Source organism: Protopterus annectens, chromosome 3.part0, assembly GCF_019279795.1.
Source record: "Protopterus annectens isolate FY-2018-M chromosome 3.part0, PAN1.0, whole genome shotgun sequence".
NCBI lineage: Eukaryota > Metazoa > Chordata > Ceratodontiformes > Protopteridae > Protopterus > Protopterus annectens.
Genome location: NC_056731.1, coordinates 339365341 through 339383674, shown reverse-complemented (window position 1 = coordinate 339383674; position 18334 = coordinate 339365341). Strand labels below are relative to the sequence as shown.

Here is an 18334-nt window from a genome sequence, read left to right as displayed (position 1 = left end):
ACATCCAAGCAAAATAGACCAGGTGGAAGGAGGGAGGGAAGGAGGGATAGAATACTGCAGCAGTGAAGAGAATGATATCTGTGGTTACGGTAAGATTTTACACAACTATTCTATGTCCTTCTATTTACTTGTTGCAGTACTCAAAACCTGAGGGAGAGTGTCAAAGCTAAAGAAGGAAGGGAGGAGGAAGGAGCAGAGGAACTCTCAATGAAGTCACGTAAAAGGGCATTAGCAAATCTGGCTCTGGACCTGGAGATGCCATCCAGTTTATAATTTTTGGTAAAGGTATGAATAGAAGACCAGGTGGCTGCTTCAAGGATGGCACTGTTAACTAATCCCTTGAAGAATGCCTTAGAGGAAGCCACAGCTCTAGCAGAATGGGTCTTCAGAGATGGAGAGACGCTCTTTCCATGCAGCGTTTAACAAACAGATCCAAGAAATAGTCTGCCTTGAAATGAGTAAATCCAGAGCCCTGGGTGAAAGTTCACAAATGGCTGATCAGACTTCCTGACAGCTTTAATCTTATCCAGATAAATTCGAAGTTGTCTATGTACATCTAAGAAAGTACAGTTTTGTACCTACCATAAATGTAGATGTCCGATAGGAATGCATCTGCAGTCCTTACAAATGGGTTGTCCTGTCGTCAGGCAGCCCTTCGGTCGGCCGGATTCCAAAGTCTGGGTCTGGCCTCGGCTGGTGTCGCACTTCACCCGACGTCATAGCTGCAGTTATTCGGGTATAAAGGCATCAGCCGACGCCATTTTCCTCAGTGTTTCTTGCCCCAGATGCCAGGTGCCCTCTTGGAAGGCTAAATTTGGATAAATGCCAATGTTTCCAAATAATAGAGAGCAAACACAAAAAATAAGCATGTATGTACATATATACAAACAAATACACCATAATAGATCCCCCCCAGCTAGCTATAAGTTGGGCAAATACCCTAGGAGTACCACAGAGGGGAAGGTGGGTGGGTAATCCTGACTGCAGATGCATTCCTATCGGACATCTACATTTATGGTAGGTACAAAACTGTACTGTGTCCTTCAAGGATGCATCTGCAGTCCTTACAAATGGGTAGAATACCATAGCCAAACTAGGGGAGGAGGAAAGAAGAGATTATGGTGTAGTTAGGATCCCTTGCAAAACAGCAGTGGCAAAACCTGCTTGGGATCTAGAGTATAAAGGTAAATTGTAATGCTTGGCAAATGTATGCACGGAGGTCCAAGTAGCAGTCTCTATAATGTCCTTGGTAGCCACTCCTCGTAAGAACGCTGTGGTAGTGGCTGTAGCCCTTGTAGAGTGAGGCCTGATGTTCTCTGGAGTTTTCTTTCCATGATAGGAGTAACAAAATCGAATGCAATTTCCTATCCACTTGGAGATTGTCTGTTTTGAAATTGCTTTTCCTTCCCTTCCTGTTGCATATGCTACCAGTAGCTGGTCAGTTGTTCTTTTGCCCTTGGTCCTGTCCAGGTAGTAGCGTAGCTGTCTATGTACATCCAAGGTATGCAACAGTCTTTCTCCCCTGTTCTGTGGGTTGGGGAAGAATGTAGGTAGGTGGATAGCCTGATTTAAAGACACTCTGGATACCACCTTAGGCATAAATGTAGGATTTGTTCTCATGGACACTATCTTGATGGAAGATCAGGAAGGGTTGCACTGCCATTAAAGCCTGTAGTTCAGATACCCTTCTTGCTGAAGTGATTGCCAGCAGGAAAGCAGTCTTCCAGGATAAGTATTGTAAGTCTGCTGTTGCTTCTGGTTCGAAAGGAGGAAGTGTCAATTTTTCTAGCACAAAGTTCAAGTCCCATGCTGGCAATGGTGGTTTCCTAGGAGGTTTTACATTTTTAATTCCTCTTAGAAACTGCCTGAGCAGAGGATGTGAGAAGACAGGAGGATCCACTCTGTATTCTGCCGAAATAGCTGATGCATGTATCTTGATGGAAGAATAGGACAGGCCTGTGTGGAAGAGCTCTGCCAAGTATTCCAGGATGTTGGCTATGTTTACCAGTGACACATCTTCTCCCTTTGCAGTACTCCAAATGAGAGATCTTTTCCATTTTGCTGCATAATTTTTCCTTGTTGAGGGTCTGCGAGCCTCAAGGATAATATCTTTAACCCTTTGGGATAAATTTGGGTTAATTAATCTTATGTAATGTTCCAGGCAGTCAGCTGCAGAGTTTTCAGGTTTGGATGCAGGATGTTGTAGTTGTTCTGTGTTAACAGCAGCGGAACTAGGGGTAGAGCCCATATTTGTTCCCGAGACATGCTCCTTAGTAATGGGTACCAATGTTGCCTTGGCCAGTCTGGAGCTATCAGAATGATCCTTGGACGGTCCTCTTTGATTTTCAATAGCACTTTGTGCATCAAAGGAAGTGGTGGGAATGCATATGCTGTCAGGCTTTTCCAACTGAAAGATAGGAAGTCCACCTTCCAAGCAAATGGGTGGTACGTCCTTGTGCAGAATTTCTTTAGCTGATGATTGCGTGGGGATGCAAACAAGTCTATTTCTGGCAGTCCCCATTTCTTTGTAATTTCTTTGAAGATGTCCGGATGCAGCATCCATTCGTGGGCATCCATGGAAGTCCTGCTTAGGATGTCTGCTAGAATGTTTTCTTTTCCCGGTACAAAAATTGCTTGTAGCTGAATGTTGTAGCTCAGAGCCACATTCCATAGGTCCAGTGTCATCCGGCATAGAGGGTATGAATGTGTGCCTCCCTGTTTGTTGATGTACCACATAACTGTGGTGTTGTCTGTCCTTATCATCAATTGGCCTTCTCTGAGAAATGGTCTGAATGCCTGGATTGCCAGTTTTACTGCCAGCATTTCCTTTAGATTTATGTGCAGGTGCAGCTGGTCTTGAGTCCATAAGCCTTGTATGCACTTGTCCAGCATGTGGGCCCCCCAACCGAGGTCTGAGGCGTCCGTTGTGATGGTTTGGCTTGGTTGAATGCTGAAGAAGGCCAATCCTGTGTTTGATTGACAGGCCTGTGCCCACCATAGGAACTCTTGCTTCAGGCATGGTATTATTGGAATTTTGGTTTCTAGGCTGTGCTTGTGTTGAGACCATAAATTCTTTAGGTACCACTGTAGCTTTCTCATATGTAATCTGGCATGAGGGACCAGTATTATGCAGGATGCCATGAAGCCCAGGGCTTGCAGTACTTTTCTTGCTGTTAGATGGTTCTGCTTTGTTAATGCCAAGAAGTAGAGGTAGTTGTTCTTGCTTTTCTGCAGTTAGGAATGCCATTTGTTTTGATGTGTCCAGAACTGCACCCAAAAAGGTTATTCTTTGGGATGGTATCAGCCTTGACTTTTTTATATTGACTGTATATCCCAGGCCTTGTAGCAGGTAAATGACTCTTTGTAAGTCTACTGTGAGCTTGTTTTTGTTGTCCGCTTGTATCAGGCAGTCGTCCAGGTAGGGGAAAATTTGGATTCCCTGGAGCCTGCAATGCGCAATTACTGATGCCAGGCATTTCGTGAACACTCTGGGCGCAGTAGATAAGCCAAAGGGCAATGCTGAGAATTGCTAATGCTCTGATCCTGCAAGAAATCTGAGGTATCTTCTGCAAATTGGTCGTATGGAGACGTGCAGGTATGCCTCCTTGAGATCTAGAGTTACCAGCCAAGACTCCTTGCCCAGCATGGGAAGAAGCTGCTGTAGAGTCTCAGCATTTTGAATTTTGGAACAATGAGGAATGTGTTTAATGCGGACAGGTTGAGAATAGGCCTCCATTTGCTCTCCTTTCTTGGTACCAGGAAGAGTCTGGAGTAAAATCCCTTTCCTTGTTCCATAGATGGTACCTTTTCCACAGCTCTCATCTTTAATAGTTGGTTTACTTGTTTTAGAGCTTCTACCTTTTGATTCGGAGGTAGGTTTGGCATTCCTCTCTTTCCTGGTAGAGTATGGAAATGAAACCTGTAACATTGGTGTATAGTTTGCAAAATCCACTTGTCCCTTGTGATGTAATGCCAGTTTTTTGAAAATAAAGCTAGTTTTCCACCTAAGGGTGCTTCTAGTTGTTCCCTGGTAGGCGGTGCCAGAGCCAAGTCACTGTGATTGTCCTGTTGCAGTGGTGGTGGCTGCGTCTGTGCCTCGCTGGTTGTTACCCTGCCACTGGCGTCCCCTGTAGGCACCCCTGGATTGGTTTCTGCCTCTTGAACGCCTATTCCTGCCTCTCTGTGCTTTAGAGGAGTCTGGAAAGGACCAGTTTTGGAGGCCAATTCCTGCTAAACCTTGGCTGTACCTGTAAGAAATCTTTCACTGTTTGTACAGATTTTGCCTTCTCTTCCATCTTCTTCAGTATCTGTTGTGCAGGAGAACCAAATAAATTGGCCTTGTCCATGGGAGCATCTAAAAGTTTTGATTTGACATGGTCCGGTAAGGCCTGCTCTTTCAACCATGCATGCCTTCTGATAACTGTGCCAGTCATGGCTGATCTAAAGGAAGCCTCCAGTGCATCATAGCCGCATTTTAAAGAATGGTTACTAACTTGCTGAATGTTATGTACCATTTCCTGAACATACTTCTTATCAAAAGGTTCATCAGAGGACAGTTTTTTAGTTAACTGGTCTAGCATAAATTCTTGATATTGGATCATATGAAATTGACAGTTCAAGGCCCTAGCTGACAGAGTAGCAGAAGTGTAAACTTTTTTACCCCATCTCTCTAAGGACCTGGATTCCCTTTCAGAGGGCAGGGGATTTTTAGTAGAGGTAGTTGCTACAGCTTTAGGTCCCTGGGAGATAGTCTCGGGATCTGCAAAAGGAGCCTTGTATAGATGGTGATGTGTGTCCGGGACCCTGTAGAACCTATCGGGCTTAGCAGGGGCCGGAGGTAATGAATCAGGAGCAGTACAAGCATCATTAAATGCATCATCTACAACAGAAAGAACTGGAGGAATAGCTAAAGGCCTATGTTGTGGTAAGTGCAGAAAGGTTCTAAGCCTTTTCCTGGAGTCTGAGAAATCTTGGCCCTGCCACTGAAATTGTTCTCTCATAGCATGTAAGGTTTCCCCAAAGGAAAATTCCTCAGGTGGAGAGGCAGAAGGAATGGACTCTTCAGCATCAGAGTCTTCGTAAGGAGAATAATGAGCCTCTGGAGGGTCTGTATTATCTGTATCATCAGAAGAATCATCCGTGGACACTGGCTCAGGGGGCTCTGCTCTAGGTCTCTTCTCTGGAGGTGGATGAGAGACCCTGTCTGGATGAGTCTGGGATCCCCGGATTAAAGAAATTAGAGCCTCTGCTAGAGAAAGCATTTGGGTACTGGAGCTGGGCCTGTGAGAGGGGGTCTTAACAGGCACAGTTTTTGTAGTTTTAGCTGCTTTAGCCCTGGCAAAGGCCTAGCAGCTCCACGTGCAGGGGTGGAAATATCCAAGGGAATAGTGTCAGATAATTCCTGAGAAACCGCAACTGCAGGTTGGATTTCAGAAGCCGATTCCACCAGGTTAGAAGAGGCCTCGGTAGAAGGCATGTTTTCGGCTGAAGGAAGAACCGCTTGCTCGGTTTCAGCCGAAACAGAGACACTCGCGGTTGGCTTAACCGCGGTTTCGGCCGAAACCGCAGACCGCGAGTGTCGGTGCTTTTCCTTGCGTTTTTTTGGATATTTGTGAAGTCGGAGGATCCGACGGCATAATATAAGCAAAATCAGAGCCGAAAAACTGTTCAGCAAATTCCGACAGACGTCTAAGCGTTCGTCGGTTAAAAGAACCACAGGCTAGACAAGCTGCTACGTCGTGGTCTGGGCCTAAACAAGGTAAGCAGTAAGAGTGGAAATCTATATGAGGTATTTGCTTCCCACAAGTTAAACAGTTATTCACTTTTTCTGACATCGGCTGAGGCAAGAAAGAGTCCCCAACGGGGTACTTAGCTTTTAGAAGTCTTGGTAGTATTCGGTAGTAGTAATCTCTGGATCTGACCCACCGGCACTTGCGAACAGCTTCTGCTTCGGGCGCCACGCGGCAAGAAAGACTGAGGAAAATGGCGTCGGCTGATGCCTTTATACCCGAATAACTGCAGCTATGACGTCGGGTGAAGTGCGACACCAGCCGAGGCCAGACCCAGACTTTGGAATCCGGCCGACCGAAGGACTGCCTGACGACAGGACAACCCATTTGTAAGGACTGCAGATGCATCCTTGAAGGACATCTGCAGTACCTTCTCACTGTGGTTTCTGGAAGAAGGAAAAAGTGGGTAGCTGAATGGAATGGTAAAGGGATAACTCATTAACCACTTTTGGCATAAACAAAGGATTTCTTCTCAGGGATACCCTGCCCTTATGGAAGACCAAGAAAGGGGAGGGGAGTGAAGCCATAACAGCTTACAGCTCCAACACCCTTCTAGCTGAAGTCAAGGCCATTAATAAAACAGTTTTCCAAGAGCAATGTTTTAGGGAGGCCGAAGATGCTGGCTCAAAAGGGGCCAGGGTCAATTTTTCTAAAACAAAATTAGGGTCCCAAGGAGAAGGAATAGGTTTCCTGAGAGGCCTAATATGAAGGACACCCTTAAGAAATTGTTTCACGTCAAATCTGGATACTAAGGGGGAGACACAGCAATTCACACAAATAAGACAAAAATCACTGGGAAATCCCACTGTCAGTGGGTCTTGTTCTTAAAGAAACACCAGAGTGAAAATCTTTTCCATTTGGAAACGTAAGACTTTTCTAGTACTGGGTTTGCAAAACCCTGAGCATGTCCTCAGAGAATAGGTGTCTGAAAGGAATTTGAATCCTATCACCCAGTGTGTCAGCTGTAGCTTTCACAGGTGTGGATGTATCAGGGATCCTTTGTTTTGTGTGAGAAGGTCCACTCTGTGGGTAACTTGTGGTGATGGGCCCTTGGCTAAAAGCAGAAGAAGGGGTAATCAGAGCTGTCTTGGCCAAAAGGGAGTAACCAGCAAGATTTCTGGTTTGTCCTGTCAAATCCTGAACATAACCTTTGTGAAAACAGGAAAGGGAGGGAATGCATACAGAAACATCCCCTTCCAAGAAAAGGATAGGGTGCCTGCTTTCCAAACCAGAGGACTTAGGACTCTGGCACAAAATTTTAGAAATTGTCTGTTCGGAAGGGAGGCAAATAAACCTACTTGAGGAATAGCCCGCTGATGGACTAAGTTCATGAACACATCCCTGTGAAGAAACCACTCGTGGGATTGAGTCAAGGACCTGCATCGAAAGTCTGCCACAAGGTTCCATTTGGAGGGAATGTAAGACTGCCTGAACAATCATATGGTACTGGGAAAGAAATTCCCATACCAGGAGAGTCTACGTGCAAAGGAGACAGGATCTGGTCCCCTCTGCTTGTTCACATACCAAACGACTTTCATGTTGTCTGTGAACAGTTTGTGAGGGCCTGGGCAAAGAAGATGGTGAAATGTTTGTAGAGCTAGGAGCAATGCTTGCATTTCTTTGATGTCAGTATGTTCTGTTCTCTGAAAGGGAGACCAAACTCCCTGAAAGTACAGTTGTGTACACTTACCATAAAATGTAGATGTTCGAGTGTATTCACTGTTGTAGTCATCACATTTGGGTTATCTACTTGAAGTAGCCCTCAATTGGCCTGATTATCTACTTGAAGTAGCCCGCAGTCAGCCTGATTATCAAAGTCTTGGGTCTTGCGTCGGTTCATAGGCTGATACTAGGCTATCTGCCCTAGGGCATTTATAAGCCTAGCCAGAGTGTGTTTGGCTTTCGCCACCCTTTTAGATTATTTGACTGTGCCTCTGTATAGTAGGTCACAGAAGGTAGCCATTTTAAGGTTAGTTTACTGTACCCTCTGTCAAGCAGGGACACAGAAGAGATCCCAGGGGTAAACTTACGATCTCCCATCCACTCGTCAAGATTTCTCTTGAAGAGGGTCAGTGAGGGGCTCTGCCTAACATGGATTGGGATTTTGTTCCAGAGTGAGGGGAGCTGCTGGGATATGAATCTGTCCCTCCAGCATGTCCTATTTATTTCTGTGCTGAGGTTCAAGTCCCTGGAGCGTGTAGCTCTAAGGGATTTGGATTTCCTGAAGTGAAGCATGTCCATTAATTCTGGGTTGGACATGGCTTTATATGTCAGACACAGATCGCCTCTGAGTAGGCGGTACGCAACTGAGTAGAGCTGGAGTTTCTTTAGCCGAGCTGCATAGGGCATCTGTTTGAGCCCCTTGATCCTCTTGGTGAGATACTTTCAGGGTCTTTCCAGTTGCTGCAGGTGTCGGGTAAGGTACATCCCAAATGGGGCATTGTACTCAATTATGGGCCTGATGAGTAGAGGGGCACAATGGCCTCTCTTGATCTAGATGTGAACCCTTTCGTGATAAGGTGGGCTACAGAGAAGGTCTTTCTAACCACTTTGGCAACGTGACTGTCAAAGGAGAGATTGCTATCTATTTGGGTCCCCAAGTCCCTAATTACTTCTTCCGTACTTAATGGCTTACCACCTATGTGATAATTTGTGGGCACTTTGTTTTTCCCAAAGGGGACGACTATGCACTTTTTGGCATTTAGCTTTAGGCCATGGCTCTGGCACCAGTTATCCATCTCTGTGAGACCCTTTTGGAGGATGCTTGTGTCAGCCGGAGAGTCGATTACGGCACCCAGTTTGCAGTCATCTGCGAACTTGGTAAGCCACAGTCCAGCCGTGCTAGCTTATACCTCGGAGAAATATATACCGTACAAGAGAGGTCCCAGGACTGAGCCTTGTGGGACGCCACATGTAACTGGTTTAGAGTCTGACATGGCACCTGCTATTCTGACCATGTGGGTTCTATCCCTGAGCCAGTTTGCAACCCATCTTGTGAAATAGGGGTTGATATTTAAGCTGGTGAGCTTATTTATGATGCCCGAGTGGGGTAATGTGTCGAAGGCTTTTGCGAGGTCCAGGTAGGCTGTGTGGACTACCTTCCCTTCATCTATGGCTTTGGTAACGGTTTCAAAGAAGTCGACCAGGTTCAAGAGGCAAGATCTGCCCTTAACAAAACCGAATTGGGTAGGATCCAGTGTCTGGAGGTTCCCAATGTCTTTGTTTATGATTTCCATGATGACATGCTCCATGCTTTGCAGACCAGGCTAGTCAGGCTTATAGGGCGATAGTTTCCAGGGTCTGCTGTGGCACCACCTTTGTGGAATGGGACCACTGTTGCTGTACACCATTCCTTGGGTACATATCCTGTAGTAAGGCTGAGACTGAACAGTGACTTTATATGAGGATTTAGTTCTTCTTGGAGCTCATGTACGACTCAGCCCGGGACACCGTCTGGTCCCATTGATGCTGTGTTTTTTGCTTTGGAGAGGGCAGCTCTCACCTGTGCATCTGTGATCTCAGGAAGGCTACACTCTGTTGGGATAGACATTTGCTCTTTTTGCGGGGGGGGGAGAAGTTTGCACTGAACCTTTCTGCCAGGATGTTGGCAATGTCTGTGGGTTCAGTGTATTTTTTGTCATTTTGCACTAACTCAGAGCATATCTGGGAGTTGCCTCCCAGGTTTCTGACATAACTAAAGGCCTTGTGATTATCTTTAGTGTCTTGTGCAATTTTTCTTTCCAAGTTGGCCTTAGATGATTTTTTGAGGGATCGTAGTTTCCGTCGTAGTTTATATCGTAGTTGCTGTCTCATCTTCCATGACGTCAGGTAGTCAGGGGTATAAAGCATGCAGCAGACGCCATTACATCAGTTTTTCTTGCCCCAGATGTCAGGTGCCCCCCTAATGAGAAGCAATTCAATATATATATATATATATACACAAGGTTACACCTACAACAACAAAGCAAATACACCAAAAAGCTTTAAGCATAATAAAAAGGAATAGAGGTATAGCCAAAAGAAGTCAGGGGGCTGGAGGGAGAGTAACCAGGACTGCAACAGTGAATACACTCAATCATCTACATTTATGGTAAGTGTACGCAACTGTACTATGTTCTTCGTGTTTCCCTGCTGCAGTCATCACATTTGGGTAGATTGTCAAAGCTAAGGCGGGAGGAGGAAATTAGCATTAGGACCAGCTATAAAGCCCTGCAAGACTGCAGTGGCAAAGCCAGCTCTGGATTTAGAGAAAATTGGCAAATGGCAATGCTTGGTGAATGTATGTACAGAACTCCAGGTAGCAGCTTCTAGGATGTCCCTGGTAGGGACACCTCAGAGAAAGGTTGTAAAGGTAGATGCAGCCCTGGTTGAATGTGGTCTTATCCCCTGTGGGATATGTTTTCCATGGTGTTTATAGCAGAAATTAATGCAATGGCATATCCATTTAGAAATGGTTTGCTTTGAAATGGCCTTCTCCTCTGCCCCTGCAGCAAATGCCACCAGCAGCTGTTCAGATTTCCTGAAAGGTTTAGTCCTGTCCAAGTAAAATCTAAGTTGTCTGTGCACATCTAAGGAGTGCAGTATCTGTTCCCTTTTGTTCTGTGGATTAGAAAAGAAGGTTGGCAAATGAATGAACTGATTAAGAGCCACACTGGATACTACATTGGGCATGAAGGAGGGACTGGTCCTGAGGGACACCCTGTCCACATGAAAGATAATGAAAGGCTCCACTGCCATAAGGGCCTGTAATTCAGACACCCTTCTTGCTGAAGTGATGGCTAAAAGGAATGCTGTTTTCCAAGAAAGGAATTTTAACTCTGCATTTGCAGCTGGCTCAAAAGGAGGTAGAGTGAATTTTTCCAATACAACGTTAAGGTCCCAGGCTGGAGTTGGGGCTCTCCCAGGTGGTCTTATGTTTTTGGCCCCTGTGAGGAACCGACTGAGCAGTGGATGAGAGAAGAGGGGTAGTTCTGTGTTGTAATGAGCTGAAATGGCTGAGGTATGAATTTTGATGGAGGAAAAGGAAAGGCCCTTGTGAAGCATCTCAGTTCTTCTTTCAGCTTTTTCCCGGTTAGGAGTCGCCACAGTGGATCACCTTGTCTGCTCATGATTGGTAGTGGAGTTTTACGGTGTTGAATTGCCAGCCCGGCGCCCAACCTTGCACAGAAGGCACACACACGCACACCTAGGGCCAATTTAGAGTGTCCAATCAACCTACAGCATGTCTTTGGGTTGTGGGAGGAAACCGGAGCACCCGGAGGAAACCCACACGACCACAGGGAGGACATACAGACTCCGTACAGAAGGCACCCCAGCCGAGGATCGAACCAGAGAACCTCTTGCTGTGAGGTGGCAATGCTAACCACTGCACCACCGTGGTAGCCTGTGAAGCATCTCAGTTAATTATTGAAAAATCTGAGGTAAATTGGGCACTGCTGTGCCCATCCCCTGAGTTTGGTTCCAGGAACAGAATCTTTTCCATTTTGCAGCATAGGATTTTCTAGTACTAAGCCTCCTTGCCTCCAGAATGACATCCAACACTTGTTTACTGAGGGATGGTAACGGAGAGATAAGATAATTAGCCAGGCTGCCAGGTTCAGGGTTTGAAGCTGAGGGTGCAGAATCTGGCCCTCCTGCTGGGACAGCAGGGTAGAGGTCTGAGGCAGGTGCCATGGTGCCAGCAGTGACACACTACGCAAGAGGGGGTACACCAGTGTTGGCGTGGCCAGTCTGGTGCAATCAGTATCATCCTTGGTTTGTCCTGATTGATCTTTAGTAGTACCTTGGAGAGGAGAGGCAGAGGAGGAAAGCCATAAACTGATAGGTTTTTCCAGGTGAAGGACAGGGCACCCACCTTCCAAGCTTGTTTGTGGGAGTCCTTGTGCAGAATTTGTCCAATTGGTAGTTCTGGGGGGTGGCAAACAGGTCTACCTCTGGGCTCCCCCATTTGTTTATCAACTTGTTGAATGTCTTTGGTTCCAGTTTCCACTCGTGTGGGTCCATGAGATTTAAGCTTAGTTTGTATGTCAGTGTATTTAGCTTTCCTGGCAGAAATTGAGCCTGTAGGTGCACTTGGCAGCTCAAGGCTGTGTCCCACAGAGCTGCTGAGAGGGTATGAGTGGGTTCCCCCCTGCTTGTGTATGTATCACATAACAGTGGTGTAGCCAAGTCTTTACCATTAATTGTCCTGGAAGAATGTGGTCCTTGAAGGCTGTCGGAGCATTCTGTACAGCTAACATTTCTTTTTAATTGATATGCAGGTGCATTTGACTGAATGCACTTCCCTGCCAAGTGAGCCCCCCCATGCATAGTCTGATGCATCTGTCATGGTTTGGGCGGCAGGGGGTAGAGAAAATAACAGTCCCTTGTTTTGGTGGCAGGCCTCTGCCGACCCAAGGAACTCTAATGGTAGGCAAGGTATGATAGGACACTGCTTCTAGATCCTGAGAATGTTGACACCATAGGCTTTTTAGATTCCACTGAAGTTTCCTCATATGCAGTCTTGCATATGGAATTGGGAGATTGCAGGAGGCCATGAACCTCAAAGCTTGCAGTATTCGTCTTGCAGATATAGCAGGGTCTTTGTGGCCATTAGTTTGAAGTAAGCTGTCAAATGAACTTGTTTCTCTGGCGTGAGGAAAGCCATCTGGGAAGTTGTGTTCAAGCTTGCTCCCAGGAATACAATTTGTTGGCAGGGTACAAGATGTGATTTCTTTTCATTTGTGGTGTACCCCAGAGAAGTTAGCACCTTTTGTACAAATGCCAGAAGACTCAATAGTATGTCCTGGCTTTCTGCCTGAATTAGATAATCGTCCAGGTATGGGTATATTTGAATATTTCTTTGCCTGCAAAATGCAATGACTGGAGCTAGGCACTTTGTGAATACCCTGGATGCAGTAGATAAGCCAAAGGGCAGTGCAGAGACCTGATAGTGCATGAAGCCTGCTTTGAAGCGTAGGTATCTTCTGCAAGATTCCCTGATTGGAATGTGCAGGTAGGCTTCCTTAAATCCAGTGTTGCCAACCAAGCATCCTTGTTTTCATAGGAAGCAACTGGTGAAGAGTTAGCATCTTGAATTTTGGTATCACCAAAAAAGTATTTAGGATAGAGAGATCCAGGATAGGAGGCCAGGAGTTGTTTTTTTTGAGCACCAGGAAAAGTCGTGAGTAGAAACCAAAACCTTGTCCCCTTTCCTCTTCTGGGACAGTTTGAATAGCCCTTATACTTAAGAGAGAGAGAACTTGCTTTTGAGCCACTGCCCATTGATTTAGGGGTAGATCTGGCCAACCGTTTGGAGTTGGTAAGGTGTGGAAGTGGAATCTGTATCCTTGGGAAACTATATTTAAAACCCATTTGTCCTGGGTAATGAGTTCCCAGTGTTTTGCCTGCAGAGCAATCTTTCCCCCTAAAGGAGCAGTCAGTTGAGAAGGACTTGGAAGTTTTAAAGTTAAGTCATTGAGACAGTTTACCATGGGGGGAGTCTTACTACTTAGTCCTGTGCGTACCTTGGGAATTAAGCCTTGGTGTTCTGCTGGTTCTGGGTTTGGACTGAGAAGGCCTGGAAGAGGCAGGAAAGGACCAATTCTTAGAGGGCCAATGCCTACTAAATCTTGGAGGCTGTACTTGTAGGAAATCTTACAGTTTGCATAGATTTAGCTTTTTCCTCCATCTTTTTAAGTACTACTTCTGCTTTGTTGCCAAACAGGCAGTCCTGGTTTAAGGGAGCATCCAGCAATTTAGCTTTGACATGATCTGGCAAAGATTGTTCCTTAAGCCAAGCATGCCTTCTAAGTACAGACCCAGTGACAGCAGCCCTGCAAGATGCCTCTAGTGAATCAAAACCACACAAGTATGTTTTCAACTTGTTCAGCAGAATGCATTAAATCCTGTAAATCCTTATTTTCAGCACAGTCAGGAATCAACATAACTTTCTGTTTAAGCAATCCAATAATATGCTGCTGATACATATGAAACTGGCAGTTTAAGGCCCTAATGGCCAAAGTTGCATAAGTGTGTACCTTCTTACCCCATCTATCCAGCGCCCTGGAATCTCTATCAGAAGTTGTAGGATTTTTGGCAGAAGTAGCCTTAATGCCCTTGGGTCCCTGTGAAATGGTATCAGGATCCGCATTAGGATTTTTTTAGAGAGGAAATTGTGAATCAGGAACCCTGTAATATCTATCTGGTTTTCTGGGAGCAAAAGGTAAAGAGTCAGGGGCCAAGCTATATTCCGAAAAGACATCATCAACAACAATGTCCAGTACTGGGGGGATAGTTAAAGGCCTGTGTTGGGGGCAGGAGTAAGAAATCTCTAAGCCTCTTTTTAGAATCAGAGTAATCCTGGCTTTCCCAGTGAAAATGCTTCCTAAGTGTATGCAAGGTTTCATCAAAAGAGAAATCCTCTGGAAGGGAAGCAGAGGGAACATAGTCCTCTGCATCAGAATCCTCATAGGTAGATAAGGGTAAATCCTGGTCATCAGAGGAAACAGAAATTTCAGAATACTGATCAGAAGAATCATAAGCAAATTCAGTCATAGGTCTCTTAGACGGGGAAGGTTGGCTTCCCCTGACTAAAGTAAAAAGGTCTTCAGCCATTCTCATTTGTTTTTTAGGCATAGAGGCCTGACCATGCGGTCTGGGCATCGGTTTTCTAGGCATGGATCTAGTTTTAGGCCTTGAAGAAGAAGATGGCATTGGTTTAATATGCAAGTCAGTAGGCCTGAATATACCCTCAGAAGCCGGTGCCTGCACAGCGGCTCTGGACCTATCCAAGGTAGAGACATCCGCAGGTTCCACAGTTGAAGCATCTCGCGGCATACCGGACTCCGAATGGGTCTCAGCAGAGGCCTGCGATTCTGAAGTAGTGGGCATCAGGGGCTGCGAAAGCACCTCACTGAGTACCGGCGAACTGGCGACTAGCTTAGGAGAAGCGTCGTTGGCAGCTTTGGACCTAGGCGGCCTGTTTCTGTCTTTATCTTTGTGTTTTTCAGAATGTCGGTAGTCGGGTGGCTTACCGAAGCCATATCAGGGTAATTGAACAGAGTACCAAAATATTTAGAAGCGTAAATATACAGACGACGAACAGTTCATTGTATAAATAAGGCACAAAACCGACAGCGAGGTACGTCGTGGTCAGGGCCTAGGCAAGGAATACAGTACGAATGAAAATCTTTATGAGGTATTTGCTTTCCACAAGAAATACAATTATTGACTTTTACTGACATCAATTTAGAGCAAGAAAAAGTTTCCCCAATGGGGTACTTAGCTTTAGTTGAAGACTTCGGTTCTGAAACTCGAAAACGAAAATTTCAGGAGTCGGATGACCGGCACTTGCGAACTGCTTTTGCTTCAGGCACCGCACGGCAAGAAAGACTGGTGTAATGGCATCAGCTGCATGCTTTATACCCCTGACTAACTGACGTCATGGAAGATGAGACAGCAACCAACGCAGGACCCAAGACTTTGATAATCAGGCCGACTGAGGGCTACTCCAAGCAGATAACCCGAATGTGATGACTGCAACAGTGAAACACGAGGAACATCTGTAAATATGCCCAAGGCTGACCCCAGCCCACGTCTGATGCATCTGTGTACAGTTCTAAGACTGGGGTCACTCTGGTTTTAGGGCTATCTGTTGGATCTATCAGAGCAGTTCTCTCCTTAGTCGAGGAATGATGGGGACTTTGTACTCCACTGGGCGAGAATGCTTTGTCTACCCAGATCTGCAGAACCAGTGGAATTTCCTCATGTTCAGTCTTGCCATTGGCACCATGGGAATGGTTGAAGCCATGAATCCCAGCAGCCTGAGAAACTCCCTGATCATGATGCGAGTCAAGGGGAGAAGGGAGTGAAAGAAGGTCCTGCCCCTTTTGAGGTAGAAGTGACACTTTCATGTCTGTCTGGACTTGACAACCCAGGAAAATATGGTCCTATGAAGGGGTGAGGACTGACTTCCTGAAGATGATGGTGAATCACAGTTTTACAAGGAAGGAAATGGTGGCCTCCAGATTTTGGAAGAGAGTGTGAGGGGTTGGAGCCTGTAAGAGCAGGTCATCCAGGTATGGAAAAATCTGGATACCCAACAGCCAGCCTGAAAATGGGGTGAATGGGGATTCATGTTAGAGACCTACAATTCTTCACTGGAAATGCTAAATGACTAGTAGCTAGTACAGCCAAGTGCTCATCATGCAATAGAAGACTCAAGTTATCTACAGTCACTAAGCTGTTTATATCTCTATAGTAGATGAACACAAATTCAAGTGTTCAAAGTGCATGAGCCATGTGAGCAGCACTGTGGAAGCAGTACAGACAAATAGGCGAAGGATGGAGTAACATTACCATAAAATTCCTCCTTCACTGCACCTGTCTGATACAACAAAACAGAAGAGAAAATGCTGAGCTCTCTCATGTTTGGGGGGAAGAGAGCAAATAGGGTCTACCTATAAAAAAGTGTCACTATGAGGGAGGATGGAGTGAAGGCCAGGTCTTCAAACTGCTAGAAGAGGGCTCCTTCCTGACCCTGAAGAATGCTGAAGGGAAATGCAGCCCAGAGTATCAAACAGCCTCAAAGGCTATCTGGAATTAAGGCTCTCTAGTCAGCTTCTGCCCTGCCACTTGTGTCTGATAAGCAAATGTACTTGGGGAAAATTGGGTCCAATTCACTTGAGGGAAGGCTAATGGTTAGCAGGTAAGGAGAGAAAGTTCACTTGTAGAAAAAAAAAATACATAACCACACCTGCTGTCTTAGCAATGGCAAAGTCAAAACTGAAGTGGGTCACAATGAAGCCCACTGAAGCATCAGTAATAAAGTTGTCAACTAGCTCACCTCCGATCTCACACTCAACCAGAATTGAAAGACTTTCCTGTGTCCAGTCTAAAAGGAAAGACTGTGATCTAGATCAATGAGATAAACAGGTAACAGATCAAAGTTTCACTCTAGCAGAGGAAAACACCCTCTTGCCCACTGTGTCTAAAATTTTACACACCTTATCAAACATTAAACGTAGCAAAGTACCAAGCTTTTCAGGATCTCTACACGATCAGAAAGATCACAATGGGGGCTACATAAAAAGCACACTCATATTGTGGAAAAGGAGTGGTAAATGGAAGCTTACAGGTTGCAAAACTAACTTCCTCAAACAGAGGCACAATGGTGGGAATCATTTAATGATGGTATTTTTCTGCAAATACTCATTCAGACACTTCTTATGGGTAAGCAAAACGAGCCACAAGCCAGTCCATACTGCCATTATTAGCCTGAATATTCCTCAAAGAAAAAAGATCATCACTGGGCTCTTAGGGATATCTCACTGTCCTCATCAATCACCGAATTAGGGGCCTGTGGATACCCACGTCCCCATTTTAGAGAAAAATGGGGGGGGGGGGTAGTCTCCAAAGCACAGCTCCACAAGGACCAAGATAATGTGTGTGCAATAAGTGAGGCCATGAGGTCAGTTGACAGGGCCATGAGGTTAAAAGGACCTACTCAAGCCTGACATGAGCATAAGTTCTTGTGCTCTAAAGTTGTGCTCCTGCTTCCATGGCAACACGTACCACCACAAGTCAAAACAGTTCTCTGTTGTGAATGGCCTACCCTGTGAAACCTAAAGGAAGAGTTTAACTCTGGACTACTGAGTCCCTGATGAATTAAGGGGAACTCCAGAAGGAAAACAGCCCAAAATTCTGAGCATACCTGCAGGTGAACTCAAGAGACAGGAGTCTTAGGTCGGCTGCATTCATTCAACTAGCAGACAGGTGACACATATATACACAAGGACAAGCAAATTTAAGGTGTTACTGGGGTGCATTTCTCATAGGCAGCCTGCTATCTGCACAAGCAGAAAATGGAAGCAAACCTGATCCCTTGCTAGTTAAGGGACATCTGATGTCACAATAGACCAGTGAGGTTACCTCAAAGGCGGCTGTGACTAATGTTTGTCCTATTTTTTTTTTTTTTACCTTTTCATGTTCTTACTGATCCCTGTACTGGGCATTAAAATGCTGACATCTGTAAAAATTTTAATGTAGGCCTAAACTTTAACCCTCCCTGCATTTATAGGATGGAGGCTGAATTGCTAGCAATTTCACGTTCCTTCTCTAGGCAATAACAGATGGGGGGAGGGGGTCTTAGCACGTATTTTTACAAACTAAGCACAAAATGTTCCTCAGCTACAGTCAGAGCTGCCACCCAAAATGTCCGAGTGACAGAAAACAAATGGAGGCTGCCGAGACTAATAGCATCCCCCTAATTGTGTGTGAGACATCATAGCATACACCAGCAAGAGACATACATCACAAGAATTGAAGATAAACAAGGGAGAAAATGTTGAGGGAATTTAAGAGAGGAAATCTCAACAGCCAACCCCATTCAGGAAGACTCCCAATAATAAACCCAATTACACTGAAGCATATGGCTCAACAACTGCAACAGCAAACCTGCAGGACTAACCACTGAAAGATTCTGGTTTCTCTGTGCACTTCCAACAAACCATAACAGTATCATTATTACTGAGACACCACTAAGACAAACACAACATACACAAAAA

At 45.5% G+C, this 18334-nt stretch overlaps 1 protein-coding gene across 3 annotated transcripts in view; it reads right to left on the bottom strand.

Moving 5' to 3' along the window:
• The window catches only part of CDK13 (cyclin dependent kinase 13), a 2153482-nt gene that overhangs the window by 1875748 nt on the left and 259400 nt on the right, over positions 1 to 18334 (bottom strand). The gene's annotated exons all lie outside the window — the stretch shown is intronic.